Below are 25,227 nucleotides of genomic sequence, written 5' to 3'. Positions count from 1 at the left end.
GATGACCTTGACCAATGTCCAAATAATACTCTTTAACAAATTTTTGGTGGCCCTGAAAAGGACCATTTTGTAGTGATGGTTGAGTAATTCTGAGCTGGGTGTTCAACACGGATGAGGCTGTCGAGCTGTATGTCGTTTGGAGCGAGGGTGACACGCATGGCATAGATGACCGACCCGCAGCGACTCACGAAGAGCTACTGATTCCGATCCATAGCATAGCGGTGCAGATTCTTCCTCCTTTGATGGTTGCTTATGTGGGCTCTGCAGTTCGCTGCTTGCAGGCAGCTTTCGTTGTTACTGGATAACAGTTTTCAACGCCACACGCCGAAAGCACTGCTACTGCTGCTACTAATTTCGACTACAGAACACCACCACACAGTAGTGTGGTCGTTGGGAGCGTGTGGTTCTGAGTATGGCGATGAGTGTGCAAAATATTACGCAATTCTATCCTCCCTATTCGCACGCGCCCGAGGATCGGAAGCGAATGCCACTTCGACTTGTTTCGTCTGACGACTGTGCTGGGGAAGCAGCATATGCATGTAGGTAATTGGTGGATTTGTTAGTTAATTCGACGCTTTTGGACAATGCTGGACATTTACCAGTTTTTCAATAGTTTCTTGTTAAAAAATCAACATTCGGAAGCATTGTTATCGATGCGTAGCCATATTTCTGATCGATTGGTGATAACATTATTGAAATTGGACCAGGGGCAGCTGAGTTATTAACGTTCAAAATCTTTCTTAATTTGTTACATGTTCCATTTTCGGTTTTCACAAAGTGTACCCCCATATAGAAATCAAAGACGTAGTCCTACGTCAAAAAGGAAAGATCTTACCGAAGGAATCAAGTGGACCAGCAACAAGCTGGCTCGTAGTGTTTTCATATATTCTTCTTGACGTACTAGTGCCAGCCGTAGACGGTCCACGGGGATCAACATGAACTGGTCTAGACTCGTTAAGAATTTATTTGAACTACCCCTACTTCATTTCTGATAGAGTTTCAACGTTCGTTGATTGGACATTCTTGAAATTTGATTTAAGTGGCAATTCAGAAGCGAGAAATTGGTTCTTGAGCTGACATGAGCATAAAAAACACAACGGAGAAATCGAACGTCACGTCCGTTCAAATGCACAGCCTACTTCACCGAAGCTGGGCACATACAGATTATAGTTTTTCTGCAAAACAATGGATTGAATCATAAGTGTTGTGCACTATTTCGCTTGATAGCGAACACATTATTTATAAATAAAAAGATAAAAAAGTCAACGATTAAAGTTGTAGGAGTTACTTTCTCATTGATAACCCCTGTAACGATATCATGATATAATGATGTATTGATCAAATGTCATATTTTCTCGCGTCACATAAGAAAGAATTTTATCATAGTAAATTCCACTAAGCTTTGGTATTTATTCATTCAATGCCACAAACGTACGTCAACCGCGTAATTTTCATTCAACAGCTTTAACAATACCTTCAATCCCTTCTTTCTCGCTTCAATTTATCAAAACATCTAAAAATACGATAATGAGTACTTTATTTTAAAACTGTTGTCGTTGAACGTCATTGCACATCCTCCAACTAATTTAACCAACCCATGCCCCAACCCCAAACCAGAGAACCAAACATCAACCACGTCTTACCGTACGCGCAATCATTATGAAACTGACGCAAGCACTGGCACAATTGAAAGCATGATCCAACCAAACAAACGACGACGAAGGGGGTAAAAGAAGTTAAAACACACACACACATCATGCGAGGGAAAATCCCTCCCTTCCTTCCGCCTGTTTTCACTGCCATCCTTCGACAATGGATTGAAAATAAAAACAGCCTGCACAAATAAGCCTGCGTCGCCTTTTTTCCACGTTCCGTTCATTCGGTTACGTAGATGATAGGCACCGACCAACTCTGAACGTTCTAAATGCGGCAGCAAGAGTTTCCGCAATCACGAGACAAACTTTGTCGTTTGCATCGTTCTAGCAGAGGAGGGCGAGAGGGAGAAAGAGCGAGAGTCCTCACACTTTCTCCCATGCACCGATTCACGCGGTTGGTAGGTCTATGCACATGTCGGCTGGTAGGTAAGTATTATGCGATTCTCACAGGCCCTCCACAGGCTAACAACACAGGCTGGCAGTATTCCAATCGTACGGTTTCTGAGTTGTTTTTCTTGAAGGAGCAAAAAATCCGGCAATTTCCCACAGATGCATACCGGTTCTACGACATCCGACTTGAACGGATCTTCACGTCGTCGTCGTCGTCGTCTTCGTCACAATCCCTCCGTTTGCGGTACTTGCACCAAGTGCACAAGTGGCTGTGATTTCCAAATATATCCACCAAGTCGATAATTCTAAAATAAGATCAACACGGTCGGGACGAAAAACGCGGCGCATCACGGGGAGAAAAAGCCAAGTGCCCATATTTGCAAGTCATTGTGTCGACAAGCCCCACTACTTCGATCGCCAAGAGCCCGCTGCATGTGGAAGACGTCATAAATTTTACACCCCTTTTGCAGACACGGAACTTTTCCGCTCCGAGATGGGAGGCGTTCGGTTTGGCGGAGGACGACTTGAGTTGAAAAACAATGTGATCATGGAGACGAACGGTAGGAGAAGGGGGTGACCTTCAAAGTGAGCAGGAGAGGCGAATCGTTGGAGCCGGAACATAAATAGACATCCTATCCTCGTTCACTACTTGAACTAGAGACTCAAGTTCAGGGCACGATTTAGGATCTAACGCATGTGGGAGCAAAGGGACGGGTCGAATGTAATATACAGCTTACCCCGATTTTCTGTGAGTGACTAGTTCTCCATTGGCACTACTCACATGCAAAAAATCAGACTGATTGGTTGAAACCCCGCCGAGAAAAAGCGGTGGGTGCAACTTAGTGGGTAACGCGTTCTTCGGGGGATAGCTGTAATAGTTATAATATTAAAAAATAATAATTTGAGCAAGTAGCACAAATTCGTGGGTGGTTCAAGTCCTAAACCTACAACGATGCTGGCAGATTTATACTAGCAATGCGGATAGTTAAATATTGCAAGGAAAGGACGGGCGTGAGATTGAGCTCCCGACCTTCTGTTCAGGAAGCAGGAACGGTAACCATTAAGCAGGAACATGAATAATATGTAGAGAAACAAAAAATACTTCGGCCAAATCGCCCATTTAGGGTCTATCGAGCAGAAAACATCACATCTCGATGAACATTTCAAATGGTCCTATCTGCTTTAATCGATTCTCTTCATCGACTTTCTCTTCTGATAACCACTGCTATAAAAACACATTGTTTGATAGAGGAGGTTCTTATCTAGTGTCCAAAACGTGTTGTATCAACAGGGAGAGGGTTTGAAGCTGAGTTATTAATTAAAGAGAAAGTCGATGAAGAGAATCAATCAATGCAGATAGGACCTTTTTAAATTTTCATCTAGAAATGTATCTAGGGTTGCAGCGATAACGAGTCAATAACACTTAACCAGCGCACGCTGTATCTGTAATGGTGGATTAATTGATTCGTTTTCCGTACTGAGTACCAATTAGTATTGGGCAATCTTGAGGCAAGAACCGATCTTAGTGAACCGATTTTTGAAAATAATCGATTCGCCGATTTAATCAATCATTTTGAATCGATCTTTTGAATCGATTCATTTTTCGAAATGGTACAAAAATGTTTCAAATATAACGGATCATAGGAAAATTGGTGCAGATTAACACCAGGTTCAGTCTAAAGTTGATATTACGCTATCTTGTTATGACATATCATTTATAATAGTCATTTAGTGCGATGATTGATATCATTTAGAAATAAATTGTGTAGTACGTACGCAGTAAAAGTTGTGAGTGTAACATTATGAGAATATAGTAAATTATTATTTTGATTTCATTTGACATGAGGAAGTTTTTGCTCAGGACACTTGATTATATGAGTAATTTATCTGGTTCAGTGATGGAAATCAAGCGAGCATGATCCGATTTCCAGTTTGTCGTAAACTGTACAGATCGTGATCTGTACAAACTACGACCAATGATTAGTCCTCTTCCACCTTGAAAATACGTTATTGCGTAGGCAACTCACAGATAACAAATACATTGTTAGACTGAGTCAAGCTCAGAGAAGTGAGTTACCCTTTTCGCTCATTATATCCACAAATCGCAACATGTGCTTATTTCACGAGACGAGAGTGAGTGTCTCTCTGTGAGTAGCATTCTTTGGCAGTTTGGGGCTACAGAGCAATATAGCGAATTTGTTTATTCCCACACACTTAGAAATACCTAATCTTACAGGTGACGAAATCCATCTTTGACATAAAGGATGAGACGTAAACAAACATGTCATGTAAAATTTAGTGCTCCGAGACTGAGAAGTTCATTATAACACAGAAAAAAATTCTGAATTTTAACTATCGCGTAAAATCTCCCTTCGTTAAGATTTGAGCTATACTTGGCATAAACAGCGAAATCGTTTACAAGCTTGCACACAATATTGCTAATTTATGCGATATTGCACTTAAATTTACATGAAATATCGCGTAAATGTATGCCAAATCTAGCGTTAATTTTATGCGCGATATATCTCGCAGAAATTTACATGAATTTTTCGAACGGTGTAGACGAAAGGTACGTTTGATTTAGCTGAATTTCGCGTCTGTTATGACTCAATCACAGACAAACAGACATAACTCTTAGGGATGATCCATTAATTATGTCACTCAAATTTGGCCCATTTTCAACCCCCCCTCCCCCCTAAATGTGTGACATAATTAATGGACGACCCCTTAGAGGAAAATTCTTCAAAAATATCGTCAAGCGTATTTTGCATGCGCACAAGCACCATCTATCATCCACATTCCCAAGCATTGATGTGCAACTAGAGCATCCCTCGTTCATGCCATTTTTTCACCAGTTGCTTTTCCTTTGTTCTGTCAATGCGTCAGCTGTGTTGAATATAAACAAAACAGATGGAAGTCAGTGATGTCGGTTCTACTGAATTTTCCGTAGATCTATAGAATTGATTGAATTCTGCAGAAATAAGGAACCGTAGGAAAAATTCACAGAAGCTAAGACTTTTTTTTAGGGATTTGTTTTGTTTGTTAAGTGTGCTTTTTCTTTTGCTGGAAACAAGTTTTTAAACGAGGTAATGCATCACTAATTAGTGCCCTTTCTACCACTGCTCATCACTTAAATGTGTGTACAGTAAAAAAAATATAATATGTATCAATCAATGAAATTCATGGTGAAGTATTGAACATCAATAACCGGTAAAAGTGCTAAAAGTTGATAGAATATTACAGACATCAACATATTCAACATATTCTGTGTTAATCGTACAGCGTAATATTAGGAACGGAATGACTAATGTGCAGCACTTTTGATGTAATATTCAACAACTTTTTTTCTGTATTCGTCAGATGTGGTATGTGTCTGCAAGTTGGGATGCCTTGACCACTAATCATTTTCAAGAGCTGACATCTACTAACTAGACGTGAAAAAGAACTAGCATCACTGCTAAGTTCGAAATTTGGTGGCTTGCTCAATGCTTCAGTGGTGCCACCATGACAAATGCAAGCACATTCCCAACTAAAACATTATTTTGACAAACATGTTTGTCTGTGACTCAATGTTATGTCAAAATTAACGCTCGTATATGTCAGTCCCAGAGCACTTAAATTTACACGATTTTTTCTTAGTATGCAGGGTGGTACCAGTTCCAACTCAGTGCAAACCCGAACTTTGTGTCCGTGCGACAGTCGACCCGTGCCAGGTTATAAAAACAAACGATCAAACTGACGTTTGCTAGAAAACAAGCCGACCTTAACTTGATACCCAATCCAGGTTGGAACGGTATAATAAACAAATTCGCTGTAAGCAGGCATCAGCAGATAGGTGCTGACCATCGGTAGGGGAGAACAGTCCATAATACACCCCCGGGGTAAAATGGCGCCGTGCGGGTTTTCGTTGCTTTCCCATTACTAATTCTGGAAATATCATGTGCTAGAATGTTAGTTCAAGCACTGAACCAGTAATACTGATTGTTAAATTCACGAATTGACAATCGGAAAGCTACGAATGGGGTGCGTTTTGAACCATCCTACCCTAACTTTAAACACGAAGGCTGAAACGGGGCGATGTGCGTGGAGGTGAGGAGGATGCAAACAAATCGACTCTTTCGTGAAAGAGTCGACTAGTTTTCTTTAAATAGCCTGAATTTATAAAGAGACAACATGTCAAGATTGGAACAATCGATTGTCTGTCAAAGTCATAGGAAAAGTTATTCCAATCGAGCAGCAGACCTGTCAAATGGATATTCATTCATATAAATTCAGGCTCTTTAGTTTCCTTGCACCTCACCTGTAAATAGCGCACATTTGGCTAGGTAGTTCACCTAATAGATCTGTCAGCACGGTGAACTGTTCCTTTCTGTTTAACTCCGTAAGGACCAATGCTAATCCTCAGACTGAAAAAGCAAAAACAAAAAATCACGATCATTATGGCAATGATCATGATCTGATCACGATTGTTCATCAGTTGTACATAATCCGAACAACTTCTTGTACTCAGCTGTACGCATTGAGATCTTTAGTTTGTAGCGTGCACTCACAACAAGCCTTGATCGCTAGAAGCGATTTTTTGACATCACTGATCTGGTTATAATTTTTTTTTTGATCGATCGAAACAAAAATCGAATTAAAAGGATCGATCCAGTCGGGTCTTGTCGTGTTTGAGATCGATTAAAAAAAAATTGAATAATCGAACCAAAAGAATCGATCGCCCATTGCTAGTAACGGCTTTAATTCCCTTCCGAAGGAAGACGTGATCAGAGAATTTGTGCATCAGAAAATCCCGGTGGCGCCGACTGGGATTGAACCCAGGCCTTTTGGGGTGAGAGGCAATCACGCTTACCACTGCACTTCTCAGTGTTCTCTAAACTGTCAAGACGAGCAGACCTTCTTTTCGATGTATATAATCCGACTCGACGTGAAGCGGTTCTCAAACTTTTGTCCATTGCGACTCAGTTTGAGAGATTCCATAAGTTCGTGACCCACCAATATTGAATACTAATATTGTAACGCTAAAGTTTCCCTAAAACTCCCAAATGGCTTTTAAACTGCATGATTACCTGAAACCCAAAAACGTAATGGCATTGAAACGATTTAAGAACTCCAAACAAGTTAACTAAAAACTAAAAACGATAAAATTACGCTAAAACGCCAAAACAGTCAAAAAACGGCCTTAAATGAGTAAACATGATCTGCAAACACTGAAGAGCGTATGAGTATTATCAAAACGACATGTCATGCAGTACTATTAAAACTAATCTGAAAAGCATCTCAACACGCTTTGACAGACAAAGTAGTCCGGCAAATTGTTTGTCAGAGGTTGAGATTGCCGCAGAGTGCTATTTTTCTTCATTGAGCAACATGTTTTTACCTCATCATTGTGGTTGTCGTTTTGTTGTGCTTGGTGCAGGGCTGGTAGTGTTGATGCGATATAATAGTAGTGACTTTAGTGACTAAAATTACGGAAATAGTGACCGAATAATGTCTTGTTAATACTAAATAAGTAACCTTCTATATGGTAACTTAGGCATTCAAAACGGTTTGATATTGAAATAAACTTGTTAATCCATGGAACTTAAAATAAAATTACATAAATTCCTCTAATTTAGAATCACAACGGAATCTGCTGTGATGAGCATTTGAAGTGGTTTGAATAATTTACTTTGCTTACACATGATGACTAGCAAATACTAATTACCATTTTTTTATGATCTTGTATTTTGATATATCTAGGCAGATAATTTTGATAATTCACTAAGAACTTTTCACAGAATTTCTTCAGAATGATCTCAATAATTTTTTTAGAATAATTCCCCATCTGTTAAACATGAAGCTATAACAAAAATAATACAGCATTCTTGAAATTCCTTGCAGAACAATCAACAAAATTCTTGGAAAAAGATTATTTTCGTAGTTGGAAATGATTAACATCAAATATCAGAATAAAAGCGGACATTTTATACGATAGACGAGGAGATGAAAGTAAAGAGTTGATAGTACCATTACAGTACGGCAGTGTGAAATTTGTATATAGAAAGTAGAAAGCAAACAAACGACTATTTTGAGGAAGGTACGAATCGGGTAGAGCATCTCCTTTACCAAGCTCATCCGTTAATGAGGGATGGTGAGGGGTGTTTCCCCCTGCCACCACTGGCAAAAGGGATGATGCAGCTACAAAGCAAGACCATGCAGGAGGTAACTGGGATCGATTATCGGTCCGTTCTAAGGATTTATCGGGTCGGATAATTTCTCGACGTCCCTGGGCATAGAGTATGATTATACTTGCCACACAATTATACTAATCCAAAAATGGTACAGGCATCGAAGCTGTCAATTAATAACCGTGAAAGTTAAGGCGTAAGTCACACTGGAAAAATAAACGCATTATCAAAAAAAAAAAAAAGGCGTAAGTCACTTAGCACAGTGTGACAAAAGTAGATTCGGCACATTTTCGGCACACTTTCGGCACATTTTCGGCACACTTTCGGCACACCTTCGGCACAATCTCGTAGGCATTTCTTTGCTGAACCGCTGTCATTGAAGTTATTCACAACATTATATACTGTTTGACTGTTTATTTCTCTAATTGAATATACCAGCAAATCACTTCTAGGTTCACATTTTATGCCAAAATGTAGGCTCATACGAGGCCTATAGAGTAAGCAGCAGATAATCAGATCCCAATCGTACCCGTAATTCTAATAATGATCATCCTATATTTCCAGTCTCCAACAATATATCCAGTTCCAACACTGTCCAGCCGCTGATAGACCGTTACGTTTCACATCTCGAAAGACTGGGTATCTGGTTTGCCTTTGAGGGCATTACAAAACCCTAATACACATGACTTTTATCACCTTACAAGACAAATTTCGCACTTCCCGCGTCATCCTCAAGGGGCTGCGGAACGAATATTACGAATTGATGCATCATCTACAACCGATCAGATAGAATCAAAATCAGATCCGATTAGTTCCCATGAGTTAGTAATCACATATATGAGAGCATTTTTTCTTCTCATACATCCGACGGAGGTTGCTCTTTCCTAGTATTTTTCGATGTAGGGTTAACTACCCCATTTTCGGCCTATTAAGCATAACCCGCACTTAGTCTTTCTTAATCTAGTCCAGTTTAGCACCAAACGGAATATTATTAGTAATAATTAGTAATGATGGCTTCCAAATTGATTTACCTTTTCGTGCGTACCGTAAGATTTGAAAACGAGAAACCAATCGTTGAGATATTGTCAAAAGTCCAACACTGCTTCTTGACGCCAAACTTGGCCTACGGATTTTAAACTCGGCCTAACGCATTGAAACGCAATTGAAACGCCAATGAATTCACTTCGGCCTATCGGATGAAGTTAAAAATGGATTCGGTCGGAGCGCTTCATTCCTTCTTTTTTCTTTGTTGCGTCCTGTTGGACGGCTAGGAGTGCTCACGGTCCATGTTGCCCACATTCTTACTTGTTTGTTGCTAGCCCGATGTTATCCTTGCGTTTGCATTCCAAAACATTCAAGCTGTCAAAAATACCGGCTTTGCCAAACATACCATAATATTAGCAACAAGTGGCGACTAACGATTTTAAATTGGCTCACTACTTGACTAGCCTATTGGTCCCAAGCAAATCGATTAACGAACCCCATTCCAGTCGAAATTCTAGTTCTACACAATGTTTGTTTTGATTTGCTATGAAAGTTTGACAGATAAAATGAGGGGTTCGTGGATTTTCCTATGTTTTGAGGGGTGCATCGATTAGCTTGGGACCGAAGAGAGTACCAGAGCTGAGCCAAAAAGTTGAGCACGTTTCTTCGGGACCTTCTGGTCTTAGAGTTACCTCTATGATATTGGTATTTTACAAAAAATCGCCGCTTGCTCTATGACCGGCACTGCCGGTACTATCACCATACCTTCGGCACATTTGCGGCACACTGCGAAAAAGATGACCCGAGATTGGTGTACGGAGTGACCTACCCCTTGGTGGAAGTGCATCTAGAACACTAAATAAGTAGAGAGCACACAATAAGCTCATATGGGATAAGCAATAAGCTTGAAATGCAAAGAAGAAAACGAAGACGAAGAAATCACGCAACACAACTCTCCATTGAACTGCTTTGAATGCAAAGGAAAAAAAAGGCTGGTTGGATGAATCTTTATAATTGCATCCGTTTTATCTAAATTATTGTAATTATGTTTCGGCAACACTATCAGCAACCAAACCGTACGGTAATTTGTAGGTCCTTCTTTTAAAAGTATTTCGCAAACATAAATTAATCATGCTTTGTTTTGTTATCCGTATCTAATGATATAATGTTTTTAAAACTTTTAAACTAATATATTAAGAAGTCGTCAAGGGGAAATCAACTCTACACAATGTGCCGATACGCAGCATGGCACACTGTTCGGCACGTTAAGGTATACTTTGACAAGAAGGACACAAATAATATAAAATAAAACGACATTACTGTTTAGTGTTGACGTTTTGCCAATCGTTCCTAAGGTTTACTACTCGTTTGAATACTTTGTTTATTCAAAAACTAAGCTAGTTAGAGAATTTGTTATCATACTGGTTAAACAACGATTCAATTAAGAATTTAAAAACGACCAACGGATACCCTCCGGTTTTGAGGATCTTTCGAAAAATTATGTAAGTAGTCACTTCTGAATCACAGCAAAAATCCCATAGGCTCGTTCATCTACCTACCTGGGGTGCTTGAGAGCGTCTTGTCGATACGGTAGTCAAGACGGCTGAAACGGGTTACCTATAGTGACGATGACCAAGGTTCTGGAGGCTTATTCCAAAATACGCTTCTTATTTTTTAACTAAACATTTGGTACTGTCGTGGGTATCCAATTTCGAAGCGTACAATGAAGGATCTTTCGCGAGAGCTGAGCTACATTAACAATTATGTTACGGAGAATGAACAATAAAGAAGAACAAAAGCTTAACATAGGAGAGGTGGCCAAATTCGAATCCCGGGTTTGCTGAGGATCTTCTGGGATGCCCTTGCATTTTTCCTCGGATATTATTCTCAGTCATTACCCAAGTAACAATTCAAGCTGAACAGTAAGAACAAAAGCTGATTATTGGTTGATTCAAGGTGTACAAAGCTGATTAACAGCAGGTTGAATATATAGTTGATTAGTAGTGCATGAAGCTAATTGTATCCCCATATTTCAACCTCAATAAGTCAGCTGATCTAAAGATTGAACCAGCCTTATTTTTATTTATTCATCGTTAATCAAATGTAGACCAGTTTAAATTACAAAAAACACTTAACATCTATTTTAATTTTCAATCTCTGACTAACCTCGAAAAGCAAAGTTAAAAAAGCATTTTTGTTCATTGTCAAATCAATTGTTTCATAATGTTCATTATAACAAGACATCATTCTATTTAAAGGCGCGTTTCTGGCATAGTTTATTTTTTGGTTGTTAATATAAAACATATTTCTGTTTCTTAAGGAACGAGTGGGAGCATAAAAATTTAGAATCTTAGCTTAACACTACTCCACAAATCAGAACTGCACTTCACATATTTTGATAGCCTAATAGGTTAAATGTAGTCAATGTCACTCGTTGCATTTCCGGCATTTTTGTTCTTCTAAATTCACTGCCTACCTTTCTAATCCCAAGCAGCGGTAGAAGTAGAGACAAGGTAGAGGAGCTTTTTAGGAATAGCGGGCTGCGACGACGTAGGAAGTATTAACATTTGTATTTCTGTGTTTTAAAAGCTATATTGCACTGAATTTTCAAACAGCATTACAAATATATAACTCAATTATGACACTTAAATAGTTTCCACATGAACATTGAAATAAATCGGGCACATTGTGTTAACTACACTTGAAAATGAGAGGAATGTTTTACTGTCACCAATTGTTGTTTACAATTCTGCATTCCAATTCTGCAGTCCCATAAAAATATATACGATATGAAGCGGTCTTTCATTATTATTTTTTTTTTCTAAATAAAACTAGAAGGCTGATCAAGAGTTGGAAACGACTGTAACTGTTAAGCCGAAAGCTGATTAAAATCACCAGATTTAGATGTTTAAAAGCTGAACAAAGGTTGACGTGGTCTATGTACAACAATTATTCAAACTAAGGCTGAACTAAAATCGATTGAACAACACTTGTTAAGCATCAAATTGCTACCTGGGTAGTTTCATTTAGTATGGACTTCAATCAGCTGGGGGATGTCAATTCGTATTAATTCCAAACATATAAGCTCTTGAATCACGAATCGCCCACATTTTTCATCTGTGTAGAGCTGAATGGATTGAGCGGAAACTTCTCTAGTTCTATACAGACCTACAGGCGCTTCCACTGAAGTCTGTGGTGGCCGAAGATAATCACCGATACCATAGGTTTGGGTGACATCTTCGAGGACACGCACTTCTGAGTCGATCAGATGATTTAAGACTGATTCGACGATGTTGTTCCTAGTGGGATTGAAATCGACCGTTCTTTCGGATCGGATTTCTCCTTTTTTTCTGTACACCTGCAAAAAAATAACAGTTCAAAAAGACATCGAGCCAGAATCTTGTAGATGGGTTAAATGTGCTTGAACGTATAGCGAATAAAGCCATCAGTTCCAGTTCCACCTGCACCACCTAACGCTCTAATGAGAATGAAGGTGACTGTTTGTCATGATCAGAGAAATTGAGAATGTAAACACAATCACAAAAGTCATAGCTTTCAGGGTTGCCAAACTCATTGAATATTGAAACTTTGATAGGCACACTTTGATTGACCTTGATTGACACGTTCGACACAGCGCTTGGCACAGCGCTGGTGTGCAGAGTTGAGCACTCCTTGGACGTAGTAATTTTACCAAACAGTACCACAAATAAAAACAAAGTAATCCACCTATGATGGGTACAAACCCATCATACGATTTTATGTTTTGACGGGGATGTTGCTGAATGAGTCTTCAGAAAAAGAAGAACGGCAGATTCTGTAAGAGTCTTGTATAGTGTGTGTCAAACAGAATAATACTGTATTCGCAGGGAAAATGAGAAAACGTCCCAAAAGATTGTATTATACTGAATCGGGAATTCGATTTGGCAATGCCGAACCTTAACTGACAAGGTTAGTTGAGACCCTGACAAGGCTAGCGACCTTGCGCAGGGCAAATTTACCGTCAATTCACCACGCCAAAGCTCCCATGACAACCGCTTTAGAGGTGCTAATTTTCCTATAAGTCCGTTGCTAATTATCACCTCTGCCGGAATAGAAGACCACCAACGGTCGTTCATCCAGTCTAATGGGAATCCAATTTGACAACTTCCCGGCTTCAGACAATTCATTATCGACTGATCAAAGAGCAATCGCGAGTCGCGTGCCCCTCATTCCTAGACCTGTCACGTGTCATATCACACGCACGCGTCCCCCCCCCCGTCTTTCTCCCACCCTTCCTCCCTTTTCTTCAGTTGACAACCCTCGATCGAACGGTCGATCACACGCGATGTTGCAATGGTCGTACAAAGCCAGTAAACAAACCTGCACCAAGCACAGTAACGTCTAGTGAGAGCTCTTTCGATTGAGTCGTCGTTAGACACTGCAGACAACGAGATTCACAGAATACCTACGTGCTAATGTTTAACTGGACTTGACAGTCTGTCCACCTGTCCGGGCAAGCGAACACAACGACGGCGGTGAAGACGACGCGACGTCCTATTTTTGGACCGATCCGATCGATCAGTCTTCTTTCTATTATACTCTGCTGGGCGTGTGAAATCACCTGTGCGCTGCGGTGTGGCATCTGTCTGGCACGGGATGTCAGTCATCGTGGTGTAATGTTTGTCCCCTCTTCGATGATATTCGAGCAGTTTTATTGCCCCGCTGGGAGCGAGCGTAAATCATCCGCAAGATCGCGATCACTCAACGATTTTCCTGACGACCGATCGAGGCGCGGTAATGGCTCATCAAATTGACGATTTTCCCTCGAACCTCGTCTGTTTTGGACATATGACAGGGGAATGGATATTTTTGGAAGCGATCTTGCTGCTAATATTATTGGCGAAAATAGATTGATTTTTTCTTGTTTGTGTCTATTTATAGACGTATTGGCCGCCGTGGTGGTTTTCGATTGAGCGGAATTTTTGGAATTTATGGCAACGAGTTTGGAGCTAATTGGCGGTTACGCGGTTGCCAATAAATGAGGACGCCAGGTTTTGAGTCACCTGTTTGCGGTGTCGGCTATCGTCTTCATCACGTGCAGGGCGGATATTGATCTTTCAAATCAGTAGAAGATCAGTTTTGCGATCAGTTCAACAAAGTATACTTACATGACCAAGCGATGAGTTTTGAAGTCTATGGCCGTGCCAAAAAGTGTTCGAACAAATAATCTACTACACTACACTTCGGACAAGGTCCCCGGTTAAACATCCAGCTGTTGTCTTAATTTGTAAGTGTTCGTGTACAACCGACACATGTCAAATTCCTGCAATCCGAAAATTCCTGTCCCCACTGCTGCAGTCCCAGCCGAGAAGATTCAGTTGTCCCGCATTAAATACATTCTATTCACGTTTAATCACGATTAGCTACATTTAGTCGAGTGCTTCCTCGTAAAACTGAACCGGCGATGCCAAATCTGTAGCACGGCACCCATGGCAAGAGACACGTCCAAACGGCCCCCATCAACGCCAAATCGCATCGTTCGTGGAAGAAGCGGTTATGAAAATGTGTATAATTATGATTAACGATGGTGGTTCTGCAGCTCGAATCATACCTACGAGTCTTGGTTGCGTTCTTTGTTTTCATTGACAAACTTAGATTGGGATTCCGCTGCCCGACTCCTCGAGCCCCAGTTTTGTATCGGTGGATCACAATCGAATGCATTCACACAAGAGCGCTTCAAGATGGCGGAACAAGACAAAACATATGAGCCAAATCTTGGCTCATTATGCGTAATCAAATTCGCATCTACTTTCACGAAGTGCGAAAGGATGCGTTGGCAGTGCGTTGAAAGAATAGAGACTGCAATAATAATAATAAAAAAATAATAGAGATCGTGTGCGGTTTGTTTACGAGATGGAAGACTCTCGTCAACGCAAAGAAACGACGCGGCCTGCACTTATGACAAAAGCATTTCAACGGATGAGTTGCCGAGGCGTTGAAATGTAGTGTCAAAAGGATCAAAGAGGCCTCTTGGCGAGATAAGTGTGAATGATTCGGAGTTCATTCTAGAGATTAGACACCGTCGTTCAAAAATTGCACGCCTTGATTAACGTTAGGTTGAAATTTCATCCAAACTCCTTCGTCTCGTCAACCCAAACAGGAAAACTGTTCCTACATCATGCAAGGAAACAGTACATCCATTATTTTTGCCCAGCCAATCGGTATGATTTATTGAACTACAAGCAGCTCAAATTCCATCCCATCGCGTTTATTTGCGCGACACACTTCATCATCTTCAAGCGACGGACGAACGGGGCAGAGCAGCAGCGCTTGGCTCGAGATCCCGAAAATGTTCCAGTCTAGTCTAGACTAGACAGCGAGCGTCTCCTTGTGTGTTGCTTCCTTAGCTCCCGCTCCCGCTCAGCACGCTCGATTTAGATCAATTTGTAAATGATTGCCAACATAGGTATATGTAGATGGCCTCGGGATGGGTCGGGTTGACGAGACATCGAACTAGACTGCCGGTTGAACTCGTAGGTTCATGCGGGACGACGTCCAGACAGATTTCGCACAGTGGCTGGTCAGCGGCGTTCGTAGAATGGGGCGTTGGAGATGAGGAACAGTACAGCAATGAATCGAAATAAATGGTTTCTGCACTTTTTCACCATCAGATGTTGTTAGTGGCGACATCTGTCGGAAATTATGCATAAAATGCTTTCCGTTAATTGTTCAAAGAGGACAGAGCAGTGCAAAACATGTCTGGTACCTCTATATAGGCCTTTTTAATAGAAACGTCAAGGAGATCGTCATAATTTTTTGCCTTGAGACATAGGAAGCGGAACACTTTTTTACTTTTCCTGATCAATTGATTCATCTGAGATGCTGCAAAACTTAATCTACAGTTGAAAAATTTAATTCTGTAACGTTTTTGAAAAGATCCTGCTGGTGTTCAGGAATTTTGTTGTTGAGAAAAATGGATAGTTAGAAAAGTGCCTTAGTGGTTATGATCTTCCGGATTTCTTGTGTGTGAATAGTTAAGGTGCAAATCATTTCAGATTTGTGGAAAATCGTACAATAAGATAATTACCGATGGAAATTGGCAAGATTTTGAATGAAAAATGCTGTTATTTGCGTTGGGGAAAATACTTATTCTGATGTAAACAAACGGTTTGGTTGACGTTTCTTCTCGAACTCGCGTGGCGCACTCTACGTTGGTGGTGCATTAAAAAGGCGTATACAACCATTCCACAGCAAAACGATATAGTGGTCTCAGAATTTCGTAAAAATATGTAGTTTTGTTCCTTATTGTACAATACTAGACCCATATTTTGTTATTTTGTCATTAGGGTGACCATTTCCATGTTAGGGTGGTCCAAAAAATAGAATTTTTTTCAAAAGTGATTTTTAAAAAAGGAAAAGGATGTATCCACGACACGACCGTAGATTTGACGTTGGATTACGAACAAATCTTTTGATGTCACAGCGAAAGTATAGTAAATATTAAATTGATTTCTTAGTTGAAGATGCTAATTTCAAATAACTGACTGTAGTGGTAATTTTTATACGATAGATGGAGTAGATGAAATCATAGAGTTGATAGTTCCGTTAGAGTACGGCAGTGTGAAGATTGCATATAGATATTAGAATAGCGAGCTAGGACAACTTTTGAGGAAGGTACAAATCGGTTTTTTTCATCTCTCTTTACTTCTTAGCTCTATATCAGTGAAAAAGTTTGATAGGTTGAAATTCGGAAGCAATTTGAGAGTTCTGTTTTTGAGTTGCTCTGTCGGTGTCCTGGACGGTATGTCTTGGATACAAGCTATTACTTGAACTCTTTAGTTAACTCTTTTATCAGTCATTTGTGGTTCTGAAAGGACCGATGGGTTGGAAGCTTGTAAACCAGTTCAGAACAATGCTGTGAAAATTTTTCCTCGATGCTCTTGGAGATGATAGCGATGCGTAAATGAAATATGTATTGGGGAAAACACATCAATTACAGAAACTAAGCATACCGGACGGTACCTACGTTTATGCTTTTTGATGTAAATGTTTAGCCCCTTCTTTGAAGAGAATTCGGCAAGATAATTTTTTTGGCTTAATTTTTTAATAGGAGGGGCTGAAATTTTGAATCAAAATTCTTAAAGATAGGTACTGTCTAGATTTTGAAATCTGTGTTAGAGAAAGCGCTTTTCGAAAGCAATCGGTGATAATTTTAACTATCAAAACAACAGCTGCACATTTGTGCAATTTTCAATAGACATTTTGAAAAGTGATAAAGTCTTAATATTAACAGATATTAATAGATTCGATTGGCGTATTCAGAATTAAAATCCATCATCTCTGTATCAAAATCAGACCACTTTCATGCCGCGACCGACTTAGATTTTTGAACTTCCACCCCCAATGTTGCCTTAAAAATACTTAGTATATTAAATTCAAACTTATGGGAACTGACATCCGATTGATGGCCTTGGCAAGTCTCGCGACACTTTTCAAAAAGACCAGTCTACATTGATCGATTCTCTTCATGGACTCCCTTTTTCGTTGATGTAAAATTATTGACTGCTTAGGCTGAGTGTGAAAGCACTGCACTATTCAATCCATTGCTCTGTACAGACCGTTTGTACCAAACGGTGAAGGACGAGGCAATGAAAGACGCTACAAAAATATTCAGTCACTCACGAACAGGCGATTCACACCGCTTGCCTTCGCTCACACAGCATTTAATTGAGGCATTTTTCCATAGACAATGTACGCTAAATCATTCAAAACAAGTATTGAGTACCATCACGGCAGAATAAACGTGCTGACTGAGCTACTGACTGAGTGCTCGGCTGTCAGTGACTCGTTTACCTCTCAATCATTCAGACTCTCACGAGGCAGTGAATGATGAGGCAGATGGCAGTTCATATTCATTGAACCTGACTGTTTTGCGCACTGGTTTTGTCGTGATGGTTGAGTAATACTGAGCTAAGGCTGGCGAGCTGTATGTTGTTTGGAACGGTGACGCGCTTGGATGGCCCACAGCTGCCACCGACGAGCAACTGAAATCCGATCAGCAGCGGTGCAACTTCTTCCTCCTTCTTCGGAGAATGGACCGCTCAGTGGGCTGCAGCTCGCGCTAGCGAGCAGCCTTTCTTTGTGTACTGTAGAACAATCTACAACGCCACGTGCCAAAAGCACTGCTGCGCTGCTGATGATGACCATTGGACACCACCACTCACCACACGCGGTGATTGAATAAACATCCTTCGATGAGACCGGAGTGAATTCGATTTTAAAATCTGTGTTAGGGAAAGCGCTTTTCTGAGTCAATTGGTGAGAATTTTCAATATTATAGCAACAGTTGCACATTCATGCATTTTTCTATAGTAAACTTTTGAAAATTGATAAATTGTTAATTCTAGCAGATTCGTAGATGACATTCCAATCGATTGGCTTGTTTAGAATTAATATCCATCTGCTATTGACAGAGTTATAAGTGATCAAATCCTGACCACTTTTCGTAACGTGGTCGATTTTGGTTTTTTAAAATTGTATCCCCGATATGTTGCCGAAAAACGTAATCCTACATCTAAAAAATTATAAGTTCTGAACCAGTGGGCCGATTTCGAAGACCAAAATATCAAATGAAAGGTAATTGAAAGTGCATTTTAGGAAAAATAATTCTAACCTGTTGGGATCTTGTACTGAGAAACATTGATTGTATTGTTTATGGTTTTCATGGTTTGTAGACAGAGAGCGCAGAATGTTTTTCTATTTTTCCTTGAAAATTTAGACTTGTTTACACAACACATCATTTTTTTTTTCATTTATGAGTTTTATTTTTTGAAGCTATCAAGTTTTTGGTTTTCACTCAATAATCCTATGCGACTAGACTACCTTCAAATGTTATGTCAACATACATGTTGTAAGTTGCTAGGTAACAGTCTATAGGGGTTGTGTTGGAACTAGATATTGGTGCAAGAAGAGAATCGTCCAAAATCTCCCAAGCAGGACTTACCCGTTCGATGGTCGACTAGTGAAAGAGGAAATGCTTGACTTCACTGCACAATCGAGACCCGAATCGATCGGGAAACCGATTGCGGTCCGAGCAGACGTGATGCCAGACAGTTGGCGTTATTTTCTGTTAGCCCGAGCCTCATACCGAGGGGTTATTCAATAGCAAGGTTTCACATTCCCCATAGGTTGTAGTGGTGAGACATGGTAGCCTAAAAGCTTTCGTGTGAATGAAGTGCAAGGTAGTGACGGGCGTTGCCCATAGCGTGGATATTTGCGTTTTTGACGTAGGACTACGTCTATGATTTCTATATGGGGGTACACTTTGTGAAAACCGAAAATGGAACATGTAACAAAATTATGAAAGATTTTGAACTTTAATAACTCAGCTGCCCCTGAACCTATTTCAATAATTTTATCACCAATCGATCGGAAATATTTCTACGCATCAATATGCAATGCTTCCGATTGATTATTTACAACAAGAAACTATTGGAAAAGTGGTAATGTCAAGCATTGTCTAATGTAACTTTGTCACTGTTTTCATGAAACCCAGTCGTCATAATCGACTACCACTTGGTTGCACATCATTCTGCTTTAACCTGAAAAGAAATAAAAGAGCACTGTTGTCTAGCTTCAACTCACTCACAAGTGACGAACTAGTGATCCTCGTGACTGAGGTGATCATAATCTTGCGCACCACCAAGACACTACCTGAACAGCTTCGTGCAGTTATGTTCCTCGTGCAAAAGTATGGACCGTGGAGCCATCAAAATAGTCAACAGGAACGCTTGCTCGTTCAAGAGCAAAATCATTGAGTTCGTTGATTTCTTCAATGGACATAGCATTGACATCGCCGTCATCACCGAAACACACCTGAAGCCGGAAAGAAATGTTCACCTCCCCGATTTTCGACTCGTAAGGCTAGACTGGACCAGCTCCTGCGGAGGAGGAGTGGCTATCGCATTTAGAAGAAATATTGGCTGCCGACTGCTACCGAGTTTCCAGCTGAAGATGATCGAAGCGGTGGGTGTGGAAGTCTCCACTCCTGGCGGCCCTATTACCATCATTACGGCGTACTGTCCCAAACAAGTCACCATCAGAGACGGTTCGGCAGCAGACCTACGGAAAGACATCATCAGATTAACTGGACGCCGTGAGAAGAACATCATCGCTGGCGACCCGTACGCCCAACACCAGGCTTGGGGCAACAGTCGACGCAACCAAAACGGCACAATTCTGAACGACAAGAGACTCACTACACCATAATAGCGGCGGATTCTCCCACCCGCTTGAGCCGGTCTGGTGTACACTCCACCATCAACATCTTCGTCGGTAACATGGCAGACAACATCTCGCAACCTGAGAACCACCAGGAGCTGAGCTCGTTGGGCTTATCCGTCAACTGTTTCCAAGCTTCCCGACGCAACTACCATCGCGTCAGCTGGAATCAGCTCCAACACTGTGTCGACTCCACCGTCGACTTCGATGTCCTTCCAGAGACGCCCGAAACGGTTGACCGGTGTCTGCGTTCCATCGAGGAGGCGATATCCCGGGCCAGTGAACAACACGTGCTAGTATCCAGACAGGTGAGCAATACTCTGAACTTTGATAGGATTACCAAAAATCTCATTTGACTCCGTAACTCCATTCGAAGGCAATACCAGCGTTCTGGATTGCCTGTCTTGAGGATGTGTAAAGAGGATTACAAGTTAATTTCTAATGAATATTCTAAATAAATTCCGAGAAGAATGTAAAGAGAGTTCTTATGAGAACTTCAAAAAAAATCAGAGAATATTGAATTCAGAGGGAATTAGAAGGATAATTTCAAGTGAATTTTTATGAAAGTTCCAAGGGACATCCGTGAAAAATATCAAGGGTTTCGAAATTTCAATTAAGTTTCTAAACTATATTATTAAATGGAACAGCAAAATAATCTCGTAGTTCTACCTCCACAATTTGCTTTGGATATAGCCCTCAACTTTTTTTTAATGGACAATGAACAATAAAGAAGAACAATCTTTAAAAACTGTCGCATTAATGGCCCTTCGCTCATTTTCAACTTCTATTCAATTTTCATACTGCCGTACTCTAACGGAACTATCCACCTACCCTCTTCTAAAGATCATTCTCTAGCTAATAAATCATCACACTAAAGCTTCATGTTAGCATTTCCAACCAACTCTGAAGAACAAAAGCTTATCATAGGGGAGGCGGCCAGATTCGAATTCCGGGTTTGCCGAGGATCTTCTGGGATGGCCCTTCGTTTTTCCTCGGAAATTATTCCCAGTCATTAGTTTCATTTAGTATGGACATCAATGAGCTGGGGGATGTCAATACGTTTTAATCCCAAATATATAAGCTATTGAATTACGAATCGCCCACATTTATCATCTGTGTGGAGCTGAATGGATTGAGCGGAAGCTTCCCAACAAACATTGAAAGCTGAATAAGAGCTTATTCATGCAAAATTTAGCTTCTTCAGCAATTTTATAGCTTATTCAGATTTTAATCAGTTCAAATTGTTTGTTGGGTTCTCTGGTTCTATACAGACCTACAGGCGCTTCCACTGAAGTCTGCGGTGATATCTTCGAGGACACTCACTTCTGAGTCGATCAGATGATTTATAACTGATTCGACGATGTTGTTCCTAGTGGGATTGAACTCTCGCCCGTTCAGGTTCTGGGGGAGAATTTAATAGGCAGAAATTCATCGATCGGAGTTCTCCATTTTTTCTGTACACCTCCAAGAAATCAACAGTTCAAAGAGACATCGAGCCAGAATCTTGTGGAAGGGTTAAATGTGTTTGAACGTATAGCCAATATAGCCATCAATTCCAGTTCCGCTTCCACGTCCAGACCTGCTAACGCTCTAATGAGAATGAAAGTGAATGTTTGCCATGATTAGAGAAATTGAGAATGTTATCACATCCACAAAAGTCATAGCTTTCAGGGTTGCCAAACTCATTGAATATTGCCACTTTGAAAGGCACACCTTGGTTGACCTTGATAGGCACAACTCTCGGCACGCTCAATCACTCGGCACGAATTAAGGTGTGCAGAGATGAGCACCCCTTGTGCAACGTTTTGCAATGCAATCTTCACACAAAATTTAAGTCCGAGTTTTTAAATGTTTGTGGATCTCATTTTCAAGCTCAATCTTCAAATTCATGCTGAAGTGAGATGAGATGAGATGAGTTGAGATGAGGAGAGAGGAGATTAAAGTGAGATGAAGTTACTAAGGTTTTAAGATGATGTGACGTTAGAATATGATGTCAGGTGAACTGTGGTGAGGTGAACTGTGGTGAGATGTGGAGATCTAAGAGGTGATATGATATGATATGAGGTTATATGAAGTGAAATAAGGTAAGATGCGGTGAGATGAGATAACATTATGTGAGGTGAGATGAGGTGACGTAAAGTGAGGTGAGGTCAATTGAGGTGAGGTGAATTCGGCTGAGGATTGGAGAAGTGAATTGTGGAGAAGTGAGTAGGGGCGATGTGAGTCGTGGAGAAGTGAGACGAGGTAAGATGAGGTGAGGTGAGATGAGATAAGATGATGTGAGACGAGGTAAGATGAGGTGAGGTGAGGTGAGATGAGGTAAGATGATGTTAGTTGGCGTGAGGTGGCATGAGGTGTGGTGAGGTGAGGTGAGGTGAAGTGAGGTGAGGTGAGGTGAGGTGAGGTAAGGTGAGGTGAGGTGATGTGAGGTGAGATGAGGTGAGGTGAGGTGAGTTTAGGTGAGGTGAGGTGAGGTGAGGTGAGGTGAGGTGAGGTGAGGTGAGGTGAGGTGAGGTGAGGTGAGGTGAGGTGAGGTGAGGTGAATTTGGGTGAGTTTAAGTGAGATGAGGTGAGGTGGGATGTATTGAGTAGAGGTGATATGTGGTGAGGTGAGTTGAGGTGAGGTGAAGTAAGCAGTGTTAAGAAGAGTTAAGGTCAGGTGAGATGTGATGAGATGAATTTTGTATGAAAATCGGCCTGCGCTGCTAGTTATTATAGAGCAATTCCACGCAAAATGACGAACCGATCTCATGCGACCTTCTCCGGTTTGCATGAAACTTTGCATAATTTATTGTTATGGTCAATCGTTCACATTTGAGCTAAAATTAATTCATTTTGAATCTTGCAAACATACATCAAAACGGCATAATCGATATTTTTCAACAAATCATAGCACGAAAACGTCACTTCGAATCCCACATGACGTCTGAGACAATTTTGTAGAAAACAATAATTGCATTTCAGGAAAAATATACACGGTAACAAATTACAAATAATTTTCAGTTGAACGTCTAAAATAGTGTTTAAATCTTAAAACCTCTTACTTTCTTTAATTTGTTTTGAATATTTTTCATTAAAAATCGTTAGCAATTGTTAGCAAAAATTTCAAGATGGACACTTAAATGTATGAAAAATCATAGATCAAAACACATAAATCAAATTTTTAAACATGATGTTTAACCATTTTTTTTTTTGTAAAATTTTGGTCCAAAAATGTTTTTTAAGACTAGGGTTGGTGATCCTATTCTTAGCCTATGTACACTAAAATTCTGTTTTAAACTAACTTCTGCCTGATTTATCTGCTGGAATGGAGTATAAAAAATCACATAATATCATTAGTAAATGAAAATTAGTTGCTGAAAATGTTGCTTCAAACCTGAGTTTCAGCTTCAGGCCAAAAATAGGAGCATAGGCTGAGAATAGGTTCCATTCCCCTATTAATAGTTTTTTCAAAGCAAAAAAATATGAACGAACGAAAAGTATAATATTTTCTAAATTGATTGTTGAGCGGCTTAGTAGAATAATTATAAACGTTGTTTTTCCTATTAATTCTCCTACAACTATTGTTCCTTTTAATTCTACTACTAACGGGTGTTTAATAAAAAATGAGAATGATTTCAATACCTTTCTGTAATTAAAGTAAATAGCGTAATTTTTTTTCTCTCCAAGAGAATTGCTCTCTGGACTCCCTAAAAATGGGTGGCATGCTTCTTTTCGCTCAGGTGCTGTCAGTTCAATCGAAGATGGCGTCGAAACATCAAGCACTCCGCGAGCGTGTTGTACGGTTTTACGAAACGCATGGTCATCGTGGAAAAAAATTTACGGTAGACCACTTTCGAGACGAAAACGTACCCGTGAGTATAGTTTACCGGATCCTGGCATCCCTGAGCACGGAGCGGAAGGCCGGTAGCGGCCGTCCGGCGAAGATAATGACGAAGAGGAAGAAGAAGGAAGCGTTGAAAAAGCTGTTCGACAACAAGGACGGAACGAGTTTGCGTGATGCCGGCCGAAAATATCACTGCTCCCATACCTTGATTCACCGAACCCTCAAGATGGAGGGCATCATCTGTCGGAAGAAGACTCGGTCCCCCGAGTACACGGACAAGGCGATAGTGGCCGTGAAATCGCAGTGCCTGTGAAAACGCTGGAGTATCTTGAGCAGAAAAAGATACCGTACGTGCCGAAAGAAAGGAACCCGACCAACTTGCCCCAGTGCCGTCCCATTGAGGATTTTTTCGGCTCCCTCAGTGCCCTAGTGTACAAAAACAATTGGCGGGCCAAGTATACGAAGCAGTTGACCACGAGGATCCGGAATTGTATCCGAAAGATGGACGTCAGTGCCGTCCAGCGCTCTTGTGAGATCCTCGCGTCTAAGTGGCGTCGCACGGATGACCAGGGCTTCTTCTCCAATATTCATTGACGTTTTTTTGAAGAATAAACATTATGTTTTTAATAAAAAACACTGAATTCATTGAAAAAATTTTTTTTTGCTAGCTATATGACTGAATTTTTTTTATTTTTTATAGAACAACCGTTAGTCTATGACTAGACACTAAAGAAGTATGCTTGTAGTAAATGAAATACGTGTCTGTTAACGGTTTTTTAAAGTGATAGAGAAAGTCAATAGTGAAATTGAATATTGAAAGTGAAATTGTAAGATTAAGTGGAAAATTTATTTGATTTTCTAAATATGTTGATAGAGAGCAGCACTACTTCGGCATATGGGACCCATTTCCGTCATACGCGCCAAAAACAATGATGACACACTG

At 40.5% G+C, this 25,227-nt stretch overlaps 1 protein-coding gene and 1 long non-coding RNA gene across 3 annotated transcripts in view; one reads left to right on the top strand and one right to left on the bottom strand.

Annotated features, from left to right (window-relative positions):
* Window positions 1-25,227, bottom strand: part of Hr38 (Hormone receptor-like in 38) — a 422,270-nt gene that overhangs the window by 346,111 nt on the left and 50,932 nt on the right. The window lies entirely within an intron of this gene.
* On the top strand, window positions 24,062-24,461 carry LOC135710052 (uncharacterized). The gene is made up of 2 exons (XR_010518387.1): window positions 24,062-24,364; window positions 24,397-24,461. It is a non-coding gene; the product is annotated as an uncharacterized LOC135710052 (long non-coding RNA).

The sequence above is a fragment of the Ochlerotatus camptorhynchus genome, unplaced genomic scaffold (genome assembly GCF_037179485.1).
Source record: "Ochlerotatus camptorhynchus isolate MF236.1 unplaced genomic scaffold, CSIRO-AGI_Acam_v1.1 ptg000036l, whole genome shotgun sequence".
NCBI lineage: Eukaryota > Metazoa > Arthropoda > Insecta > Diptera > Culicidae > Ochlerotatus > Ochlerotatus camptorhynchus.
This window is presented reverse-complemented; position numbering and strand designations above follow the sequence as displayed.